General features: G+C 38.0%; 1 pseudogene; it reads right to left on the reverse strand.

The window, feature by feature from the left end:
- Nucleotides 1-22,154: 22,154 nt before the first annotated feature.
- Nucleotides 22,155-23,377, reverse strand: LOC131750818 (E3 ubiquitin-protein ligase KCMF1 pseudogene; annotated as a pseudogene).
- Between the last annotated feature and the right edge of the window lie 811 nt (nt 23,378-24,188).

Genomic DNA, 24,188 nt, shown 5'->3' on the forward strand with positions numbered 1-24,188 from the left:
TAAAGTTAGACAGGTGTGTCAGGGCTAGGTGAAGAAACACGATCTGGTATAAATGTTGGCAAGTAGCTGAGACTCTCTTCTCTTGCCTTTAGGTTAAGGAATCAAATGCTTGTTGATGGATCACTAAGCATATGAAGGGCCATATTGTTCACTGTTAAGATCATTAGCATTGGAGTCAGACAAAGATCAATTTGAGTGGCATCTCTTACACTTACTAGCTGGGCAATCTTGTTAGTAGTAACTTAACTATACCGGGAAGTGACTGTAAACTGTACAAATATGTCCTATAAACTCAAATTAATATATCTCAAATGTAATCCACCTTTAGCCAGCTCTAAGAGGTACCAGTAGCTATGTCAATACCACCAGACACAAGGGAAAAGATAATAAAGGAGTAGATAGAATAGAAAAATATAGCAGTTTTTATACATTTTACAAAAACATGACTCTGTGCAGGTACTACCTTTTCCCAGGGTCTTGGAAAGGGCCCGTGCAAGTGAGGGGCCCTGCAGCTTAAGCGTTTTTAAGTTGAATATGCCTCCCTCAAAGGACACAGGAACACATTTGCAAATTGAATCCCAGAAACAGCACAGGTACCCCAGAGCTCCCCCAAATGATGCAGAGTAACACTAATTACAACCCTAGGCTACCTATAAATATGGACACTCTCCTCCCAGAGTGCCAGGCTGACCTAGAAAGCCACAAATAGACTGTCTCTGATGGGTGTGCCAACTGGATGTCAAGGATGATTAGTGAGAAAGAAAGGAAGCCATCCTTCCCCGACTGACTTCAGGGGCATGCAGAGCAGAGTGTGACAGAGGTCTAGAAAGCAGCTGCCCCATGGTCTGGTGGGTGTGCCTCCCTGCAGAATTACAATTATCTCTTTCACTTTGACACAGGTCCACGTGTGTCTTTACATACTTCTCTGCCTTCTGCAGAGTTTTCCAATTTTTATCGCACATAGATTTGTTCCACTGGAGGTCTGGTTTCAAGGAGATTAAGGCTTGCTCTTCAGCTTTTCATTTTACACAGCAGTTTTATTAAACCTATTGCACAACAATCCAAATGGTGAATATGATACATATCCTTGCCTCTATTTATTATTTTTTGGTTTGTCTGTAACTTGCTAAGTATCTAACTCTGTAGAATGCATTTGGACATAATGTGTTGGATAGAAAGCAAATTTCCAAGGGAGATGGGTAGGAAAAGGGTCACACTTACTAGCTGTGTATACCTCGGGCAAGTCAGCCTCTCTGAGCTTCAGCTGCTTCTTCTAAATATTGAGAAAATAAGGTCTTTCTGACTCTACAAAACAGGTGTGAAGATTAAATAAGGTGGTGTATATAACAGTGCTTTCCAAAGTATAACTGCTGATTTGGGTAAGTATAATTATTTCACCCCCTTGCCTTGGCATCTTCCTGTCCTTTCACTCAGTGGAAGCGTCTTCCAGTAGGCACTATTAAGCACCCAAAGAAACAGTGTCTAAGTAGGAGTCCAATTAATGACTAAATGTCTCCACTATATTGATTATAGTGTTCTTTTTTAAAAAATTGGTTTTAACTACGGAAAAAATAATTTGGAAAATAAGGTATCAAGTCAGATAACAAGGGATGAATGTATGCAGAGTGTTACAGAGTGATATGAAGCATCAAAGTCTATGGTGGGTGGAACGATAAAAAATGCAACAGATATTTATTTAGTGTCTGTTTTTTGCAGGGCACTGTTCTGGGTGCTTCACATACATTATTGAACAAAATAGGCCAAGATCCCTGTCCTTGTGGGGCTTATATTCTAATGATTCAAAGTAATTGAGAAAGGTAATGCTGGAGCAGACTTGTATAGAATTTGGGAAATTTTAACAAAATATTTGGGAGGAAAATGAAATGAAAAAATATATGTGTTTGGCTTAATCATTGATTGAATTGCAGTTCTAGAATTTCTTTGTAAAACACGCATAAGTTGGGGATAGTCTTCTTGGAAGGATGTGCCAGTGGACTGTTCATGAAGTTTACATAGAAATATAAAGGATATTTTAACTTAGATTTCATATTTATTTGAAGTGCCTTTGGGGAAAATGTTATGGAGTTATGGATTCTAAAGCCCCATCCCCCCATCCCAAACTACACCTTGTCTCCACTACTGAGCTCATTATTTTAGGCTAAAGTAAGTTCATTGAGTCACTAATTTGCTGATGTAATTCACTCATCTACTCATTTCATTTATTCATTCAAAAACTAGCAAATATCTACAATGTACTAGTTATTGTGCTAGATGGTAATGATCCAACATGATATGAAAAAAAAGGACTAAATGTCTGTCTTTGGAAAACTTATTGTTAATAATTAAACTTTGGGGTTCTATATGACCTGTCATAATGTAAAGGTCATCAGTAGAGGGAAGCATTCTATCTCATGCCTTGGTGAATAGAAATCATTTTAGACGCTATTAGGAAGAACTATTTCTATATGTAAATGATTCACTCCTACCTGAAATGTTTAGATTGCACCTTCTATACTGCTTGGGGAATTGAGTTTGACTTGGAGGATATATTTGATATTAAAACGTGTAGACTGTTTCACGTATCACAAGATAAAAGTTTTTTTTTTTTTAAATCCCAGCATGTCAGGATAAGCCACCCATTTATGACTAAGATCTCTACAGATAGAAAATGATAGAATAATGGCTTACTGAAAGTCTCATAAAATTTATGCTGCAATAGAAGATTGGCAAATTTAGTGTTATATCTTGCTGTCATTCAAAGGAAGAATAAGGAGAAAAATATCCAAGTACTAATTAGAGCCAAGTTAATATGTATCTTACAGCAGAAGGCTTTTCCTATATGGAGGTAGATAGATAGGTTTTAGTGCACCTGGAATAAGCTTCAGTCAGTCCAGATCTCTTCTTTGGGTTGAAAATTTGGCAGTTGAAACATTTCTCCTTTTTTTCCCTATCCATTTTCATGCTTATCAACTTTATTATTTTCTCTGTGGAGGTGCTTCTAGAGTCTTTTGAAAGAGAGGAATGTACTTGATTATCAACATTTTTTTTACAGTCCCACAATGTCTTGCTGTCAGTTCAACTTTTAGAATCATTTAATAATAATAAAAAAAAAGTAGCAATCAATAGATATGCTTTCAGGAAATGTTTTAAATAAATTTGTTGTATTTATCAGTGTCAGTATATATTTGGAAAGTATATTTGGGTGCAAAAAAAATTTTTTTTTCCATTCTACTAACAATGCTTCCTCTGCATTTGGATTTGAAGACCTTCGTTATTCCACAGAGGCCCCCAGGGGTTTGTGATTCCTAGGATAGGAAGTAGCTCAGTGATTCCCATTAAAAGATTCTAGAACAACAGCCATGTAGACCTCAAATGACTGTTAAGACTATAATCATTGATATTCTGTGTTCTGATTTGTAGAACAGCGTTCTCTCTGTTTGTTCAGTGGGCCATGGAGAGCATTTGGCCAAGTATTGGCATTCACTTCCTGCCCTGGCCCTTGGGGCTTCTTAGATCTCAGAGTTCCAGAGGTTCTGTGATTTCAGAACTAGGACTTAAGGGGTAGCTACAGATCAACTCTACTACAATCACACAGGTCTGCCACTGCCATGACTTGACAGAGAAAATCCTGGGACTTTTCTGAATAACGAACCCGTGTTCCCTGCATCGGCAGGCGGACTCTCAACCACTGCGCCACCAGGGAAGCCCTAAGTGTCAGTTAATTAGAGGGATTTTGTTTAGTTACTCTACTGCTCAGAATCCTTTCTGTCTTACTGGTCATGAAATTGCTTGGCTGAGCTAAAAGGCAAAGTGACAATAATTAGAAACAAAATGTCTTTGTTCCCTTTCCCTCTGAGCAACAGACTGCATCTTACAAGCACCATATTGATGGAGGTGGCCTCTTTATGGAGCCTGCTGACAGAGGCATTCCGGCATATTTATAACAGCTGAGGATAGCGTGCCCTGAAGAGTGAACTTAATTCTGAGACTGCCAGGTAGTCTTCTGTGAATGACAGTGATTTGTCCCTTGGGATTCTTTTTCTTCCTTACTGACTATTCATAAAGCAGCATCTGACAGCCTAATTTTATATAGCTAATAACACTTAGGAGCAATGTGATTTTAGAATGTCCATTAGACTTTTCCATGTTAAACTATTTCTAATAAATAGTTCTTTCCTACCCCCCTATTTTTTGGCTTACAAAGATTTGATAACAATGTTTATTCTTCTTATTAAATAATCTTTCAGAGATGCATGCTAAGGATTATGTAAACAATCCTTGATCTTGTTTGGCATTAAATAAAACATAAATCAGGGTGTATTATAGGAAAATTCTTATATAGTTCAGTGGTTGAATCAAAGGAATAATTTATTACATATTTATTCAACAAATATTTTAGTGCCTACTATGCACCAGACACTCTGTTAGGAATTGGATACATAAAGATGAATACTTGAAATATACTTTGAGCCCTAGAAGAACTCACAGTTAAGAAACGGGAAAAACACTTTTCTTCATCGTATTACCATGACATAGGTACCAGTGTGATCCCCATTTTACATATAAGAAAACCAAGGCTGAGAGAAGTTAAATGAGTTGCCAAAAGCCACACTGTTAACACCTGATGGATCTAGGATTCAATCCTAGACAGTTTGATGCTAGTGCCTGGGCTCTTAAGCACAATAGTATATTTCCTCTCATAGTTTTGTCTAGGGACACATTCATTGCATGTATATCCATTTTTATTCTGTTTTTGCACATAGTTCATTCATATTCTTCCGATCAGTTATGCTTCTCTGTAGTATTTCTATTCACTGTCCATAGATGATATTTATACTCAAAGGTAGTGAGAACAGAAATGAGGGAGAGAAAATAGTTTGCTGTTCTTTTTATCCCAAGCTAATAAAATGTTTCTTTAGGCTGAAGCTGTGCCCAGGGACCACAGGTCATCTTTTCATCATTTCTAGCCCTCAGCTATATTTTACTTTTATGCGCTGTTGGACTCCCATAGGCACCCTATAAGGAATTTGTTTCCATTACAGGATGTGGTCTCTGCAAACTTTGCTGCTCAAAGGTCAAGTTTCCATGCTTGATAAATAACTTTACTTTGTCATCTTGATTTCTTCCAGAATCTCATTTTTGTTTTCATGTGGATTTGTTTTTAAGTTATATCCTCCCTTCAATTCATTTAGCCAGTGCTATGACCATCATGAGGGACAAGTATCATCTTCACTGCTGAAACTCCCTTTCCAGTACTCCGTTCATCCAGAGATGGGTGGCTGCACGAAGGAGGCTTGTCATCATCGTCAGGATAGAGGATTCAGTGGTTTACTTTAGCGTGATGGGATGTCACTATTTTAAGGATAGTTATTTTTCAGAACAGCCAGAGAAATAGAATTGTCTTCTCTTTCTTGGCGTTTTTAAGTTGGTTTATTTCACAGCAGGGTGGACATATTAGCATTGCCCTGTCAACATGGCTACATGTGGTCTATAATGCATACCCACCATTCCAAAGCAAGTCACCCTATCATTAAGCTACAGAGCTCAAGGATATTTTCATTCCACAATCTCTATAATTTAAACAGAGCAATTATTTTTTGTTCTTTCATGAGTTTCAGATATAGATCTTGGAGAAATCTGACCCAACTCTCATATCCTTTGGCAGCCAACATATATGTTTCACCCATGAGACCACTAGAGTTGTTTTAGATGGAAAGTACTCTGAGACAAGGTTTTGTAATATCACTTTTGTACTTTTTGATTATAGGGTCTCCAAATAACTTTAAGAGATAATATCACTGTTATGATTTTCCTCTTTTGTGTCACTCTAGTAAAAAATAATGATACCAATGACAGAAATAAATGTCATGAATTAAGCATTTACCATGTGGCAGGCACTGTGTCAAATAGTTTGCATAAATTTTAATGCACCAGGGAGGAAAATTCTAATCTCCGTTTATCATCTGAGGACATTGGGGCATAAAGAGGGATGTATAACTTGCCCAACGTCATAGAACACAGACAATCCGATTGTAAAACCAACACTCTCATCTTCTGTCTACTTTAGTATTTGAAGAATTTCCTGCTTCCTATGCTGTTTTTCTAAACATATTCTATTGCCACTCAATTTCTCCAGTTGGAATGGTTTTTAAATTGTACTCAGAGACCTATTTTCTTCTTTCATACAGTATTTATATTGGTGATTTTGATAGCTTAGAATAGTACCCTATAAATAACGATGTAAGACCTCAGGCAAATCACTTAACCCCTCTGAACTTCAGTTTCCTCTTTTGTAAGATGATGAAATAATAATACTTGCCTCACAGGATTGTTCAAAGATCAAATGCAATAATGCCAGCAAAGTACTCTCAATGAATAAATGTTAGCTCAATTTCCTTCCTTTCCCATAATTTTACTTACAAGTCCCAGGATAAGGAAATGTGGCAAGACTCATGGCAAATTTGAATACTGTGAAGATTCTTGATTGATTAAATAATGAATATCTCATCTAATTCCCAAAAGGATTTGAAGCAGCTCAATGAACATGAAAGTAATATAATTATTGTAAACCTGTTACATTTCCTACCTGTTACATTATTCTCTCCATTCATTTCATTCATTCATTCTGATGATCATTTATTCCTTGAAGAAATATTGATTGGCATACCTACTGTGTGCCAGACATTGTCTTGCAAGCTAGTCTGCTCTACGGATAAATTTCTTCTATTGCTCAATTGCTCTTTCTTCCTCCCTCCCTCCTAGCAGTAGTCAGCCATTCATTTTAACCTTTCATTCACTTGTCGACCATCTGTAACCTGACTTCTGACTTTTTTGTTATTGTCCCCAAATAACTCTCTTAATACCAGACACAACAGAAGCATTTTCCTTTTTTCTCTTTGTTGTCTATTCCATTTTACAGTGTTGACCTCTTCTTCCTTTTCAAAAATTTTTGGTGGATTTTTGGTTAGGCATTCTCCTTGTTCTTATTTCTCATACTGTATCTTCTCTGACTCCCTCATACACCCTCTTTGCATTATCTATTCCTTAAATATGGTTAGCCTAAACAATTCAAGTCTAAATAGATTCTCCTTTCCTGTATATTGCTTTTCTTTTTTTTTTTTTTAACATCTTTATTGGAGTATAACTGTTTTACAACACTGTGTTAGTTTCTGCTTTACAACAAAGTGAATCAGTTATACATATACATATGTTCCCATATCTCTTTCATCTTGCATCACCCTCCCTCCCACCCTCCATATCCCACCTCTCTAGGTGGTCACAAAGCACAGAGGTGATCTCCCTGTGCTATGCGGCAGCTTCCCACTAGCTATCTAATTTACGTTTGGTAGTGTATATATGTCCCTGACACACTCTCACTTCGTCACATCTTACCCTTCCTCCTCCACATATCCTCAAGTCCATGCACTAGTAGTTCTGTGTTTTATTCCCATCCTATCACTAATCTCTTCATGACATTTTTTTTCTTAGATTCCATATATATGTGTTAGCATACGGTATTTGTCTTTCTCCTTCTGACTTACTTCACTCTGTATGACAGACTCCAGGTCTACCCACCTCATTACAAATAACTCAGTTTCATTTCTTTTTACGGCTGAGTAATATTCCATTGTACATATGTGCCACATCTTCTTTATCCTTTCATCTGCTGATGGACACTTAGGGTGCTTCCATGTCCTGGCTATTGTAAATAGAGCTGCAATGAACATTGTGGTACATGACTCTTTTTGAATTATCGTTTTCTCAGGGTATACGCCCAGTAGTGGGATTGCTGGGTCGTATGGTAGTTCTGTTTGTAGTTTTTTAAGGAACCTCCATACTGTTCTCCATAGTGGCTGTATTAATTTACATTCCCACTAGCAGTGCAAGAGGGTTCCCTTTTCTCCACACCCTCTCCAGCATTTATTGTTTCTAGATTTTTTGATGATGGCCGTTCTGACTGGTGTGAGATGATGTCTCATTGTAGTTTTGATTTGCATTTCTCTAATGATTAATGATGTTAAGCATTCATTCATGTGTTTGTTGGCAATCTGTATATCTTCTTTGGAGTAATGTCTATTTAGGTCTTCTGCCCATTTTTGGATTGGGTTGTTTGTTTTTTTGTTATTGAGCTGCAAGAGTTGCTTATAAATTTTGGAGATTAATCCTTTGTCAGTTGCTTCATTTGCAAATATTTTCTCCCATTCTAAGGGTTGTCTTTTGGTCTTGTTTATGGTATCCTTTGCTGTGTAAAAGCTTTTAAGTTTCATTAGGTCCCAGTTGTTTATTTTTGCTTTTATTTCCATTTCTCTAGGAGATGTATCAAAAAGGATCTTGCTGTGATTTATATCATAGAGTGTTCTGCCTATGTTTTCCTCTAAGAGTTTGATAGTGTCTGGCCTTACATTTAGGTCTTTAACCCATTTTGAGTTTATTTTTGTGTGTGGTGTTGGGGAGTGTTCTAATTTCATACTTTTACATGTAGCTGTCCAGTTTTACCAGCACCACTTATTGAAGAGGCTGTCTTTTCTCCACTGTATATCCTTCCCTCCTTTGTCAAAGATAAGGTGACCATATGTGTGTGGGTTTATCTCTGGGCTTTCTATCCTGTTCCATTGATCTATATTTCTGTTTTTGTGCCAGTACTATACTGTCTTGATTACAGTAGCCTTGTAGTATAGTCTGAAGTCAGGGAGCCTGATTCCTCCAGCTCCATTTTTCATTATCAAGATTGCTTTGGCTATTCAGGGTCTTTTGTGTTTCCATACAAATTGTGAAATTTTTTGTTCTACTTCTGTAAAAAATGCCAGTGGTAATTTGATAGGGATTGCATTGAATCTGTAGATTGCTTTGGGTAGTAGAGTCATTTTCACAATGTTGATTCTTCCAATCCAAGAACATGGTATATTTCTCCACCTATTTGTATCATCTTTAATTTCTTTCATCAGTGACTTATAGTTTTCTTCATACGAGTCTTTTGTCTCCATAGGTAGGTTTATTCCTAGACATTTTATTCTTTTTGTTGCAGTGGTAAATGGGAGTGTTTTCTTAATTTCACTCTCAGATTTTTCATCATTAGTGTATAAGAATGCCAGAGATTTCTGTGCATTAATTTTGTATCCTGCTACTTTACCAAATTCATTGATTAGCTCTAGTAGTTTTCTGGTAGCATCCTTAGGCTTCTCTATGTATAGTATCATGTCATCTGCAAACACTGACAGCTTTACTTCTTCTTTTCCTATTTGGATTCCTTTTATTTCTTTTTTTCTCTGATTGCTGTGGCTAGAACTTCCAAAACTATGTTGAATAAGAGTGGTGAGAGTAGGCAACCTTGTCTTGTTCCTGATCTTAGTGGAAATGGTTTCAGTTTTTCACCATTGAGAACATTGTTGGCTGTGGGTTTGTCATATATGGCCTTTATTATGTTGAGGAAAGTTCCCTCTATGCCTACTTTCTGCAGGGTTTTTATCATAAATGGGTGTTGAATTTTGTCAAAAGCTTTCTCTGCATCTATTGAGATGATCATATGGTTTTTCTCCTTCAGTTTGTTGATATGGTGTATCAAGTTGATTCATTTGCATATATTGAAGAATCTTTGCATTCCTGGAATAAACCCCACTTGATCATGGTGTATGATCCTTTTAATGTGCTGTTGGATTCTGTTTGCTAGTATTTTGTTGAGGCTTTTTGCATCTATGTTCATCAGTGATATTGGCCTGTAGTTTTCTTTCTTTGTGACGTCTTTGTCTAGTTTTGGTATCAGGGTGATTGTGGCCTCATAGAATGAATTTGGGAACGTTCCCCCCTCTGCTATCTTTTGGAAGAGTTTGAGAAGGATAGGTGTTAGTTCTTCTCTAAATGTTTGATAGAATTTGCCTGTGAAGCCATCTGGTCTTGGGCTTTTGTTTTCTCTTTCTGACTGGTCTCTAGGTCCATCCACCTCACTACAAATAACTAAATTTCGTTCCTTTTTATGGATGAGTAATATTCCATTGTATATATGTGCCACATCTTCTTTATCCATTCATCTGTTGAAGGACTCTTGGTTGCTTCCATGTCCTGGCTATTGTAAATAGAGCTGCAATGACCATATTGGTACATGACTCTTTTTGAGTTAATATTGTTTTTATTCTTCAATTTGTTAATGTGTTGTATCACATTGACTGATTTGCATAAATTGAAGAATCCTTGCATCCCTAGGATAAACCCCACTTGATCGTGGTGTATGATCCTTTTAATGTGCTGTTGGATTCTGTTTGCTAGTATTTTGTTGATCATTTTTGCATCTATATTCACCAGTGTTATTGCTCTGTAATTTTCTTTTTTTGTAGTATCTTTGTCTGGTTTTGGTATTAGGGTGATGGTGGCCTCACAGAATGAGTTTGAGAGTTTTCCTTCCTGTGCAATTTTTTGGAAGAGTTTGAGAAAGATAGGTGTTAGCTATTCTCTAAATGTTTGATAGAATTCCTTTTGAAGCCATCTGGTACTTGACTTTTATTTGTTGGAAGATTTTTAATCACAGTTACAATTTCATTACTTGTGATTGGTCTGTTCATATTGTCTATTTCTTCCTGGTTCAGTCTTGGAAGTTTATACCTATCTAAGAATTTGTCCATTTCTTCCAGGTTGTTTATTTTATTGGCATAGAGTTGTTTGTAGTAGTCTCTTAGGATGCTTTGTATTCCTGCAGTTTCTGTTGTAACATCTCCGTTTTCATTTCTAATTTTATTGATTTGAGTCCTCCCCCTCTTTTTCTTGATGAGTATGGCTAAGGGTTTATCAGTTTTGTTTATCTTCTCAAAGAACCAGCTTTTAGTTTTATTGATCTTTGCTATTGTTTTCTTTGTTTCTATTTCATATATTTCTGCTCTGATCATTATGATTTCTTTCCTTCTACTAACTGTGGATTTTGTTTTTCTCTCTCTAGTTCCTTTAGGTATAAGGTTAGATTGTTTATTTGAGGTTTTTCATGTTTCTTCAGGTAGGATTGTATTGCTATAAACTTCTCTCTTAGAACTGCTTTTGCTGCATCCCATAGGTTGTTGTTGTTGTTTTTTTTAGGATGTTGTGGGTAGGAGTTTTATTAATTAATTAATTAATTAATTTTTGCTGTGTTGGGTCTTGTTTCTGTGCGAGGGCTCTCTCCAGTTGTGACAAGAGGGGGCCACTCTTCATCGTGGTGCATGGGCCTCTCACTATCGCGGCCTCTCTTGTTGTGGAGCACAAGCTCCAGACACGCAGGCTCAGTAGTTGCAGCTCACGAGCCCAGTTGCTCCATGGTATGTGGGATCCTTCCAGAGCAGGGCTTGAACCCGTGTCCCCTGCATTAGCAGGCAGTTTCTCAACCTCTGCACCACCAGGGAAGCCCATCCCATAGGTTTTTGATCCTCATGTTTTCATTGTCATTCGTCTCTAGGTATTTTTTTATTTCCTCTTTGATTTCTTCAGTGATCTCTTGGATATTTAGTAACGTATTGTCTAGCCTCCACTGTTTGTGTTTTTTGTTTTCTTTGGTGTAATTCATTTCTAATCTCATAGTGTTGTGGTCAGAATAGATGCTTGATATGATTTCAATTTTCTTAAATTTACTGATGCTTGATTTGTGACCCAAGATATGATTTATCCTGGAGAATGTTCCATGTGCACTTGAGAAGAAAGTGTTATGTGCTGTTTTGTAATGGAATGTCCTATAAATTTCAAATCTATCTGGCCTGTTGTGTCATTTAAAGCTTTTGTTTCCTTATCAATTTTTTTGTCTGGATGATCTGTCCATTGGTTGAAGTGAGGTGTCCCCCACTAGTATTGTGTTACTGTTGATTTCCTCTTTTATAGCTGTTAACATTTGCCTTATGTACTGAGATGCTCCTATGTCAGGTGCATATATATTTATAATTGTTATATCTTCTTCTTGGATTGATCCCTTGATCATTATGTAGTGTCCTTGTCTCTTTTAAAATTTTTTGTTTTAAAGTCTATTTTTTCTGATATGAGTATTGCTACTCCAGATTTCTTTTGATTTCCATTTGAATGGAATATCGTTTTCCATCCCCTCACTTTCAGCCTGTATGTGTCCCTAGGTATAAAGTGGGTCTCTTGTAGACAGCATATATATTGGTCTTGTTTCTGTATCCATTTGGTGAGCCTGTGTCTTTTGGTTGGAGCATTTATTCCATTGACTTATAAGATAATTATTGATACGTATGTCCTTATTTCCATTTTCTTAATTGATTTGAGCTTTTTTAATAGGTCCTTTTCTTCTCTTGTGTTTCCCACTTAGAGAAGTTTCTTTAGCATTTGTTGTAGAGATGGTTTGATGGTGCTGAATTCTCTTAGCTTTTGCTTGTCTGTAAAGGTTTTAATTTCTCCATTGAATCTGAATGACATCCTTAGTGGGTAGAGTAATCTTAGTTATAGGTTCTTCCCTTTCATCACTTTAAATATATCATGCCACTCCCTTCTGGCTTGTAGAGTTTCTGCTGAGAAATGAACTGTTAACCTTATGGGAGTTCCCTTGTATGTTATTGTCGTTTTTCCCTTATTGCTTTTAATAATTTTTCTTTGTCTTTAATTTTTGTCAGTTTGATTACTATGTGTCTTGGCATGTTTCTCCTTTGGTTTACCCTGTATGGGACTCTCTGCACTTCCTGGACTTGGGTGGCTATTTCCTTTCCTGTGTTAGGGAAGTTTTTGACTATAATCTCTTCCAGTATTTTCTCAGGTCTTTTCTCTCTCTCTTCTCCTTCTGAGACCCCTATAATGTGAATGTTGGTGTGCTTAATGTTTTCCCAGAGGTCTCTTAGGCTTTCTTCATTTCTTTTCATTCCTTTTTCTTTATTCTGTTCTGCAGCAGTTAATTCCACCTTTCTGTCTTCCCAGTCAGTTATCTGTTCTTCTGCCTCAGTTATTCTGCTTTTGATTCCTTCTATTGTATTTTACATTTCAGTTTTTGTAGTGTTTATTTCTGTTTGTTTGTTCTTTAATTTTTCTCAGTGTTTGTTCTTTAATTCTTCTGGGTCTTTGTTAAGTGTTTCTTGCATCTTCTTGATCTTTGTCTGTCTCCATTCTTTTTCTGAGGTCCTGGATCATCTTCACTTTCATTATTCTGAATTCTTTTTCTGGAAGGTTGCCAGAAAAACTTCTCTGCTTCATTTAGTTGTTTTTCTGGGGTTTTATCTTGTTCCTTCATGTGGTACATAGTCCTCTGCCTTTTCATTTTGTCTTTCTTTCTGTGAAAGTGGTTTTTGTTCCACAGGCTGCAGTATTGTAGTTCTTCTTGCTTCTGCTGTCTACTAACCTTCTTTTTACACTCGACTGCAACAGTCTCCAACTCTTTCCTTTCCCTCAAGGTCACAAGTTCAAATCCATCTTCTTTACCTAGTTCAGATAGATGCTCAGCATCTAAATCATAATCTGGACATGTCATCTTTTGCTTAAAAGTTTTAAGTGTCTTTTATTGTCGGTATCAGAAAATTTCAAAATGTTTCTCTAAAAGCCTCAACGTTCTTTGGAAGGTATACAGGGTCCACGTGGTGATGGTGGGGCTTTGTGGAGGAATTTGAGCAGACAGAGACTGTCCAATTCTGCCTCCTCACTACACTGTTACACTTTCCTTTTCACAACCAGAGTAATTCTTCCACATAGCATCTTATTTGAGGTAAAAGAATGAAAGAGGTGAAAGAAAGGAAGGAAACTGACTATTTTACAGAGTCTGAAAGCTATCAGCCTACATAATATCGAAGGTTGACAACCCATGGCATGACCTAGCCTCTGTCCAGTTCACCAGCCTCATATCTTAAAACTCTCTTGCCTTTTAATTTATGCTACATCACATTCTTCTTGCCACTTACTTATTAAAGGAAAGATGGGGTTTTACTGTGCTACTGCCCTCAGAAGAATATTCCCTTTGAATTAGGCATGTTCTAAGTTTGTTTCTTCTTAAACTCATGAATCTGCTTTACGTTGCACAGTTTTTTCATAGAATTGAGCTACTGAATTCTAATCTTTTCAATTTTTCATACTCATTTCCAGGAGGCTGGCTTTCTTCCCTTGCCATTCAAAGCGATCCCATCCTTTTCATCAGTATGGCAGGTGGCCCTATAAAATTGAGCAGCTGTGAATCTTTCTAAGAGACCCTTCAGGGATGAGTTGAGAGCCATGTTTGACCTGTTTATGTTTGGGAAGTTGTTTTCTTTCTTTTTTTTTTTTTTTTCCCAAATCCTCTTTCCAGATTCCATTAAAAGTGGACCATACACCTTTACCCACTAACTAGGCAAGTATTTCTCAGGAAAGTCAGCTAAGTGGGAACATGAATCTAAAATTAAGATGGCTTCCATTTGTTTAAGTGTCATTCTCAGTATAATATTCTTTTTCAAGAAGCAGTCATTAATATGCATTTTAAGACTTAATTTAGAAACAGAGTCTGTCATAGATCACCTCTGTTTACATTTTACAGTCTGCTGAGAGCACAGTGTTAGACCCTTATAAGCTGCTTTTCCTTCTCCCTTCCCTCTTTACTAGCCTGAACATCTTCCTCTGAGACCTTTGTTAAAAAGATCAAGAGCAGAGGTTTTAGAATTCATAAATATTGCAGCAGTTCCCTGCTCTTTGGAGAGTGGCTTCTCTAGATCGAAATGGCTTCCTATGGGGGTGTAGAGTGTTTTAAAACCAACAAACCATAAAGAATAGAACAAAAAGCTCTCTTCAATAAACACACAACAACATTACTGTGGGGGCTAAATAAATAAGTGTCATCACATAAGAGATACTCAGTTCTTTTTAATAACTAGGAATTTTCTTCAAAATTATGAAGTTGAACACGCCAGAGTTTCTGGCCTACACAACTTTTGATGACTGGGATAATTTTGTTAAAAAGCTAAAGGGAGTTCGGTTAACCTTTAAAAACTTGATCGTCACCAACAGAAAAGTCTCTGGTGAGGAAATATTCCATTGTGCTAAAGTCTATGCTTTGGAAAAGCTGACTGGAATTCTTTTTTTTTTTATTTAGTTCACTCAGCCTCAAATATTGTGTGCATATTCTGGAATGTCTTTGGGTGCCTGCTGGGAGTGTGAGAAAGGGAGTTGGGAATCAGAAGGTATGTAGTAATTGGCTGGGAACACTGCCATATTGGTACATTATAATGTGTATGTATAACCTATAATTGAAGCTATTCAGCTAATTTTTAGTACATTACAGGGTTGAATAATTAAAGTTTAGGAAGCAGGAACTTGGCCAAACTACTTCAAGGTTTGGATAACTGTTTTACAAGTATTTGAAACAAATTTTTAAACTTTTCAGTCTTTAAGATGATGGTAAAATCCAGGGCTTAAAGTGTGGGATTGGTGAGTGAGATGGAACACAGAGAGAAATTTCTGTGGTCCTACCTCTCACCTTATGCTGTGGAACTTTGAATTGTCAGTGTATGGTTTCTGAAAACAAAAATGGAGAAAAGAACAGAAGCCCCCAGTGGAGTTTGTTCTTGCTTCAATGTTGGGAAAAAAATTAAAAACACTAAAGCAAGATCCAGAGTATCAATTTCCTTGTACCACATCCACCTCAACCCCTGGGTGAGATAAGTAGAATTTTCTTGGTGTCATCACACCTGAAAGGGTGTCCTCCTAACTAACCTTGTAGAGGGTAAGACCCCCTGATTTCCAGTTAGCTCAATGCTTACTGCAGTTTAGAGTAATTAGAATTACCTACTCAGCTTGGAAATCTTGCTGATGCCCAGACTTACCAATTAAATCAGGATAGGAGAGAGGCATCTGCAACATTTAAAAGTTCTTTATGTGATTCTAATGTGCAGCCACAGTTGAGAACCACAGTCATGATGTTTTATAAATGCTAAAGCCAAACAGTCTCTTTAATCACAATCCTTTTTTCAGTGACCCAATCTTTTATGGCTTTTCCATTGGCTTTTTTGTTGTTGTTGTTAATTTTTGAATTTTATTTTATTTATTTTTTTATACAGCAGGTCCTTAATAGTCATCAATTTTATACACATCAGTGTATACCTGTCAATCCCAATCGCCCAATTCATCATACCACCATGTGTACCTGTCCATAGCTTTCCCCGCTTGGCATCCATACATTTGTTCCCTAAATCTGTGTCTCAATTTCTGCCCTGCAAACCGGTTCATTGGTGCCGTTTTTCTAGGTTCACATATATGTGTTAATATACGATATTTGTTTTTCACTTTTTGACTTACTTCACTCTGTATGACAGTCTCTAGATCCATCCACGTCTCTACAAATGACCCAATTTCGTTCCTTTTTATGGCTGAGTAATATTCCATTGTATATATGTAGCACATCTTCTTTATCTATTTTTCTGTCAATGGGCATTTAGGTTGCTTCCATGACATGGCTATTGTGAATAGTGCTGTAATAAACATTGGGATGCATGTGTCTTTTTGAATTATGGTTTTCTCTGGGTATGTACCCAGCAGTGGGATTGCTGGGTCATATGGTAATTCTATTTTTAGTTTTTTAAGGAACCTCCATACTGTTCTCCATAGTAGCTGTATCAATTTACATTCCCACCAACAGTGCAAGAGGGTTCCCTTTTCTCCACACCCTCTCCAGCATTTATTTGTAGATTTTCTGATGCCCATTCTAACTGGTGTGAGATGATATCTCATTGTAGATTTGATTTGCATTTATCCAATAATTAGTGATGTTGAGCAGCTTTTCATATACTTCTTGGCCATCTGTATCTCTTCTTTGGAGAAATGTCTATTTAGGTCTACAGCCCATTTTTTGATTGAGTTGTTTGTTTTTTTAATATTGAGCCACATGAGCTGTTTATATATTTTGGAGATTAATCCTTTGTCCGTTGATTCATTTGCACATATTTTCTCCCATTCTGAGGGTTGTCTTTTCGTCTTGTTTATGGTTTCCTTTGCTGTGCAACAGCTTTTAAGTTTCATTATGTCCCATTTGTTTACTTTTGTTTTTATTTCCAGTACTCTAGGAGGTGGGTCCAAAAAGATTTTGCTGTGATTTATGTCATAGAGTTTTCTGCCTATGTTTTTCTCTCAGAGTTTGATAGTGTCTGGCCTTACATTTAGGTCTTTAATCCATTTTGAGTTTTTTTGTGTGTATGGTGTTAGGGAGTGTTCTAATTTCATTCTTTAACATGTAGCTGTCCCATTTTCCCAGCACCACTTATTGAGGAGACTGTCTTTTCTCCATTGTATATCCTTGCCTCCTTTGTCATAGATCAGTTGACCATAGGTGGGTGGGTTTATCTCTGGGCTTTCTATTTTGTTCCATTGATTTATTATTCTGTTTTTGTGCCAGTACCATATTGTCTTGATTACTGTAGTTTGTAGTATAGTTTGAAGTCAGGGAGTCTGACTTCTCTAGCTCTGTTTTTTTCCCTCATGACTGCTTTGACTATTCAGGGTCTTTTGTGTCTCCATACAAATTTTAAGATTTTTTTGTTCTAGTTCCATAAAAAATGCCATTGGTAATTTGATAAGGTTTGCACTGAATCTGTAGATTGCTTTGGGTATCATTTTCACAATATTGGTTCTTACCAGCCAAGAATATGGTATATCTCTCCATCTGGTGGTATCATCTTTAATTTCTTTCATCAGTGTCTTATAGTTTTCTGCATACAGGTCTTTTTATCTCCTTAGGTAGGTATCATCTTTAATTTCTTTCATCAGTGTCTTATAGTTTTCTGCATACAGGTCTTTTTATCTCCTTAGGTAGGTTTATTCCTAGGTATTTTATTCTTTTTTTTGCAATAGTAAATGGGACTGTTTCCTTAATTTCTCTTTCAGATTTTTCACCATTAGTGTATATGAATGCAAGAGATTTCTGTGCATTAATTTTGTATCCTGCAACTTTACCAAATTCATTGATTAGCTCTAGTAATTTTCTGGTGGCATCTTTAGGATTCTCTATGTATAGTATCATGTCGTCTGTACACAGTGACAGTTTTACTTCTTCTTTTCCAATTTGTATTACTTTAGTTTCTTTTTCTTCATTGATTGCCATGGCTAGGACTTCCAAAACTATGTTGAATAACAGTGGTGAGAGTGGACATCCTTGTCTTGTTCCTGATCTTAGAGGAAATGCTTTCAGTTTCTCTCCATTGAGAATGATGTTTGTTGTGGGTTTGTCATATATGGCCTTTATTATGTTGAGGTAGTTTCCCTCTCTGCCCACTTTCTGGAGAGTTTTAATCATAAATGGGTGTTGAATTTTGTCAAAATCTTTTTCTGCATCTATTGAGATGATCATATGGTTTTTATTCTTCAATTTGTTAATATGGTTTATCACATTGATTGATTTACATATATTGAAGAATCCTTACATCCCTGGGATAAATCTCACTTGATCATGGTGTATGATCCTTTTAATGTGTTGTTGGATTCTGTTTGCTATTATTTTGGTGAGGATTTTTGCATCTACATTCGTCAGTTATATTGGTCTGTAATTTTCTTTTTTGGTAGTATCATTGTCTGGTTTTGGTATCAGGGTGATGGTGACCTCATAAAATGAATTTGGGAGTGTTGCTTCCTCCGTAATTTTTTGGAAGAGTTTGAGAAGGATGGGTGTTAGCTCTTCTCTGAATGTTGGATAGAATTCATCTGTGAAGCCATCTGGTCCTGGACTTTTGTTTTGTTGGAAGTTTTAATCACAGTTTCAATTTCATTATTTGTGGTTGGTTTGTTCATATTTTCTGTTTCTTCCTGGTTCAGTCTTGGAAGCTTATACCTATCTAAGAATTTGTCCATTTCTTCCAGGTTGTACATTTTATTGGCTTATAGTTGCTTATAGTAGTCTCAGGATGCTTTGTATTTCTGTGGTGTCTGATGTAACTTCTCCTTTTTTATTTCTAATTTTATTGATTTGAGTCCTCTTTCTCTTTTTCTTGATGAGCCTGGCTAGGGGTTTACCAATTTTGTTTATCTTCTCAAAGAACCAGCTTTTAGTTTTATAGACCTTTGCTATTGTTTTCTTTGTTTCTATTTCATTTTTTCTGCTCTGATCTTTATGATTTCTTTCCTTCTGCTAACTTTGGGTTTTGTTTGTTCTTCTTTCTCTGGTTCCTTTAGGTGTAAGGTTAGATTGTTTACTTGATATTTTTCTTGTTTCTTGAGGTAAGCTTTTATAGCTATAAACTTCACTCTTAGAACTGCTTTTGCTGCATCCCATAGGTTTTGGATTGTCGTGTTTTCATTTTTATTTGTCTCTAGGCATTTTTGATTTCTTCAGTGATGTCTTGGTTATTTAGTAGCGTATTGTTTAGCCTACACATGTTTGTGTTTTTAAATTTTTTTCTCTGTAATTCATTTCTAATCTCATAGTGTTGTGGTCAGAAAAGATGCTTGATATTATTTCAGTTTTCTTAAATTTACTGAGGCTTGATTTGTGACCCAAATGTGATCTATCCTGGAGAATGTTCCATGCGTACTTGAGAAGAAAGCCTAATCTGCTGTTTTTGGATGGAATGTCCTATATCAATTAAATCTATCTGGTCTATTGTGTCATTTTAAGCTTCTGTTTCCTTATTAATTTTCTGTCTGGATGATCTGTCCATTGGTGTAAGTGAGGTGTTAAAGTCCCCCACTATTATTTTGTTACTGTCGATCTCCTCTTTTATAGCTGTTAGCAGTTGCCTTCTGTATTGAGGTGCTCGTATGTTGTGTGCATATATTTTATAATTGTTATATCTTCTTCTTGGATTGATCCCTTGATTATGTAGTGTTCTTCCCTGTCTCTTGTAACATTCTTTATTTTAAAGTCTATTTTATCTGATATGAGTATTGCTACTCCAGATTCCTTTTGATTTCCTTTTGCATGGAATATATTTCTCTATTCCCTCACTTTCAGCCTGTATGTGTCCCTAGGTCTGAAGTGGGTCTCTTGTAGACAGCATATAGATGGGTCTTGTTTTTGTATCCATTCAACAATCCTGTGTCTTTTGGTTGGAGCATTTAATCCATTCATGTTTAAGGTACTTATCAATATATATGTTCCTATGACCATTTTCTTAATTGTTTTGGGTTTGTTTTTGTAGGTCCTTTTCTTCTCTTGTGTTTCCCACTTAGAGGAATTCCTTTAGCATTTGTTGTAGAGCTGATTTGGTGGTGCTGAATTCTCTTAGTTTTTGCTTGTCTGTAAAGCTTTTGATTTCTCCATAGAATCTGATTGAGATCCTTGCTGGGTACAGTAATCTTGGTTGTAGGTTCTTCCCTTTCATCACTTTAAGTATATCATCCCACTCCCTTCTGGCTTGCAGAGTTTCTGCTAAGAAATCATCTGTTAACCTTATGGGAGTTTCTGTGTATGTTATTTATGATTTTTCCCTTGCTGCTTTCTATAATTTGTCTTTGTCTTCAATTTTTGCCAGTTTGATTACTATGTGGCTCAGCGTGTTTCTCCTTGGGTTTATCCTGTATGGGACTGTCTGTGCTTCCTGGACTTCGGTGGGTCTTTCCTTTCTCATGTTAGGGAAGTTTTTGACTATATTCTCTTCACATATTTTCTTGGGTCCTTTCTCTCTCTCTTCTCCTTCTGGGACCCCTATAATGTGAATGTTCTTGCGTTTAATGTTGTCCCAGAGGTCTCTTAGGCTGTCTTCATTTCTTTTCATTCTTTTTCTTTATTGTGTTCCACAGCAGTGAATTCCACCATTCTGTCTTCCAGATCACTTATCTGTTCTTCTGCCTCAGTTATTCTGCTATTGATTCCTTCTAGTGTAGTTTTCATTTCAAGTATTGTATTGTTCATCTCTGTTTGTTTGTTCTTTAATTCTTCTAGGTCTTTGTTAAACATTTCTTGCCTCCATTCTTTTTCTGAGCTCCTGGATCATCTTCACTATCATTATTCTGAATTTTTTTTCTGGATGGTTGCCTATCTCCACTTCATTTAGTTGTTTTTCTGGGGTTTTATCTTGTTCATTCATCTGGTAAATAGCCCTGTGCCTTTTCGTCTTGTCTATCTCTCTGTGAATGTGGTTTTTGTTCCACAGGCTGCAGGATTGTAGTTCTTCTTGCTTCTGCTATCTGCCCTCTAGTTCATGAGTCTACTTAAGAGGTTTGTGCAAGTTTCCTGATGGGAGTGACTGGTGGTGGGTAGAACTGACTGTTGCTCTGGTCGGCAGAGCTCAGTAAAACTTTAGTCCGTTTCACTGCTGATGGATGGGGCTGGGTTCCCTCTCTGTTGGTTGTTTGGCCTGAGGCAACCCAACACTGGAGTCTACCTTGGCTCTTTGGTGGGGCTAATGGTGGACTCTGGGAGGGCTCATGCCAAGGAGTACTTCCCAGAACTTCTGCTGCCACTGTCCTTGTCCACACATTGAGCCACAGCCACTGCCCACCTCTGCAGGAGACCCTCCAACACTAACAGGTAGGTCTGGTTCAGTCTCCCCTGGGGTCACTGCTCCTTCCCCTGGGTCCTGATGCACACACTACTTTGTGTGTGCCCTCCAATAGTGGAGTCTCTGTTTCCCCCATTCCTGTCGAAATCCTGCAATCAAATCCCACTAGCCTTCAAAGTCTGATTTTCTAGGAATTCCTCCTCCTGTTGCTGAACCCCAGGTTGGGAACCTGACATGGGGCTCAGAACCCTCACTCCAGTCCATGGACTTCTGTGGTATAAGTGTTCTCCAGTCTGTGAGTCACCCACCCAGCAGTTATGGGATTTGATTTTACTGTAATTGTGCCCTTCCTACAGTCTCATTGTGGCTTCTCCTTTGTCTTTGGATATAGGGTATCTTTTTTGGTGAGTCCAGTATCTTCCTGTTGATGATTGTCCAGCAGCTAGTTGTGATTCTGGTGTTCTTGCAAGAGAGAGTGGGAGCATGTCCTTCTACTCTGACATCTTCATTCCTAAAAATCTCCATTGGCTTAAAAAAAATTTTTTTTAACCATCCAAGCAGTTTTTATTCATTAATATTCATAAATACACACAGTAGCTTCATTAGAGATTTCAGTTTTCCTCTTCAGTTTGAATGTGGAGTATTAGGAGAGCCTTTTGCATGTCAAGGTACAGGAAGCAGAGATCACCCCTGCACTGCTACCTACATTACCTGTTAGAAGTAAAAATTAGTTAAGTGGAAATGATTATCATATATAGTTTCTCTCTTCCTTTTGGATGTACACAATGTAACAGAGTGACAGACCTGAAATTACAAGCACCAAACAAACCCAGGATAGTTGTTTTCCACTTTCATTGGCAAATACAGCACAGAGGACATTGTCTGCGAATTGGGATGTCATCAAAGAGGAGGTGGTAAAGGCTCATTTCCTTTATTACTCTCCTTTAAATTTAAGTTTTCTAAAGCAGCATCTAAAGGCATAATATCTACACAGCCCATAGCACCAAAATGTGCCATCTCCCCCCGTTCATCCTTGTCTGAGGACGAGCTCTCTTCACGAACTGAAGTGGATAGAAGGAGCTCTTGGACAAACAGGCTGCGGTCTGCGTGCTCACTTTCCATGGACTGGTGCTCTGTTTCAGACAGTTTAGGATCATTCAACCTTGTTAAAGAAACTGGGAATTCTGGATAGTTTGATGACTGCTTTCTGTGTTAGCTGTGTTGGTTGTTGCTGTGGATTGTGTGATTGTAGTGGTGACACTGCTTGTGTTAGTACTCCGGGTTGCATTGCCTGCAGTCTCCAGTTGTTGCCGTGCTGCCTGGGCATGCTGCCATTCTAGCTGCAGCTGCATCTGCAGTTGTTGTAACTGAGAAGCAGAAGGGCCAGAGGAATTAAGCTGTCCTTCTGCAAAACGTCTCACTCCTGATAACTGGGGTAAATGCTCAGCTGTAGGATCCATGGCTATAGGATCCTATTGCTTGGAGAATATGAACTCTGAGAAGAAAGTCCACCAGTAGAACTGCTAGTAAAGTGCATGTTTGATCTACGTGCACAAGGATCTCCCAATCCCCGGCCAGGGTGAAACATTCTATGTACATGTTGAACACCACTCGATTCATCTAAATCTCTAGGGGCTCCGTGTTCAAGTGTAAGATGAGCTGCAAAGTCATCCGTGACATGATTAGGATTGCCTCCACGCAATGCCGCACATATTGGACAAATCACTTCTGTTGGTTTCTGCATGTTCAGAAGTAATATGTTCTTGAAGAGATGTCTCTGTATAGCCCATTTTTCCACAATAGGGACAAGTAAAAGACTGTGGCTGCTCTAAAGAGAAAGCTTCCCCACCATAGTACAAATCAAAATCTACCCTTGTTAATATGCACTGCATTGGGTGGTCAGTTATATGCCTTGTTGTTGTTGCACCACTTTCATAACAAGATGCACAAAGATCGTAATCACATCAAATTAAACACTTATATCTGCGACCTTGAAAATTTCCTTTTAAACATGCATCACAGCTGATACCTTCATGTCGGGACATCCTAGTTCAGACAGTGGCGGCGCAGCCCCTCCTGGGCTCCGGCTGCAGTGTCCCCTGCGGGGTCCCGGTGCTGCCTGCGCCAGCCGGCTGACTCCCACTCGACTCCCAGGCTCAGCTGCAGGGGTAGGGTGGGTAGCGGAGCGCTCTCGCGGTGATGGCAGCTGCAGCGGGGAGGCGGCACGGGGCGGGAATGGCGCCGGGCCTGGCCGGGGCTGAGCTCTTCCAGGAGGCGGGTCTGACGTTGCGGTCCTGGTTCCACCGGCGCCCACCGTGACTCAGTCACTCTCGGGTTTGCTGGCTCCGGGCGGCAGCCATGCTCCGCAAATCCCGTTCCTCCCCTCCCCTGGCCCACCCCCCACCCCTTTCCCCTGGCTCGCGGCCGCCGCCTCTCCATTGGCTTTTGAGTGAAGTCTAAATTCTGTCCAGTCTTCAAGCATGTTCATTATCTCATGATTTGGTAACATTCTACAACTCACATTATCTGTTCCAGGCATGCAGATCTCACTACCAGCAATTTACCATGTTTATTCCAGCTCATATTGCCCTTACTCTTGTCATTTTCTTTACCTTCATATATAGCTCTCTCCTGTCTACTTCACATCATGAAATCCCATCCAACAACAGTCATACCTCCTCTGTGCCCCTCTGCTAAAATACCACTTGGGCTTTGCTCTACAACTCAGCTCTCAATTTCAAACTGCCCATTGGATTGGAATATTCATGGATTTTTTTTAAGGCAAAGATTCATGGATTGTCTACAGTGTTTCCTGATATTAGACCATTTCTGTTCTTCTAGAAAGGCCATACTTTT

Source organism: Kogia breviceps, chromosome 2 (assembly GCF_026419965.1).
Source record: "Kogia breviceps isolate mKogBre1 chromosome 2, mKogBre1 haplotype 1, whole genome shotgun sequence".
NCBI classification, from domain to species: domain Eukaryota; kingdom Metazoa; phylum Chordata; class Mammalia; order Artiodactyla; family Physeteridae; genus Kogia; species Kogia breviceps.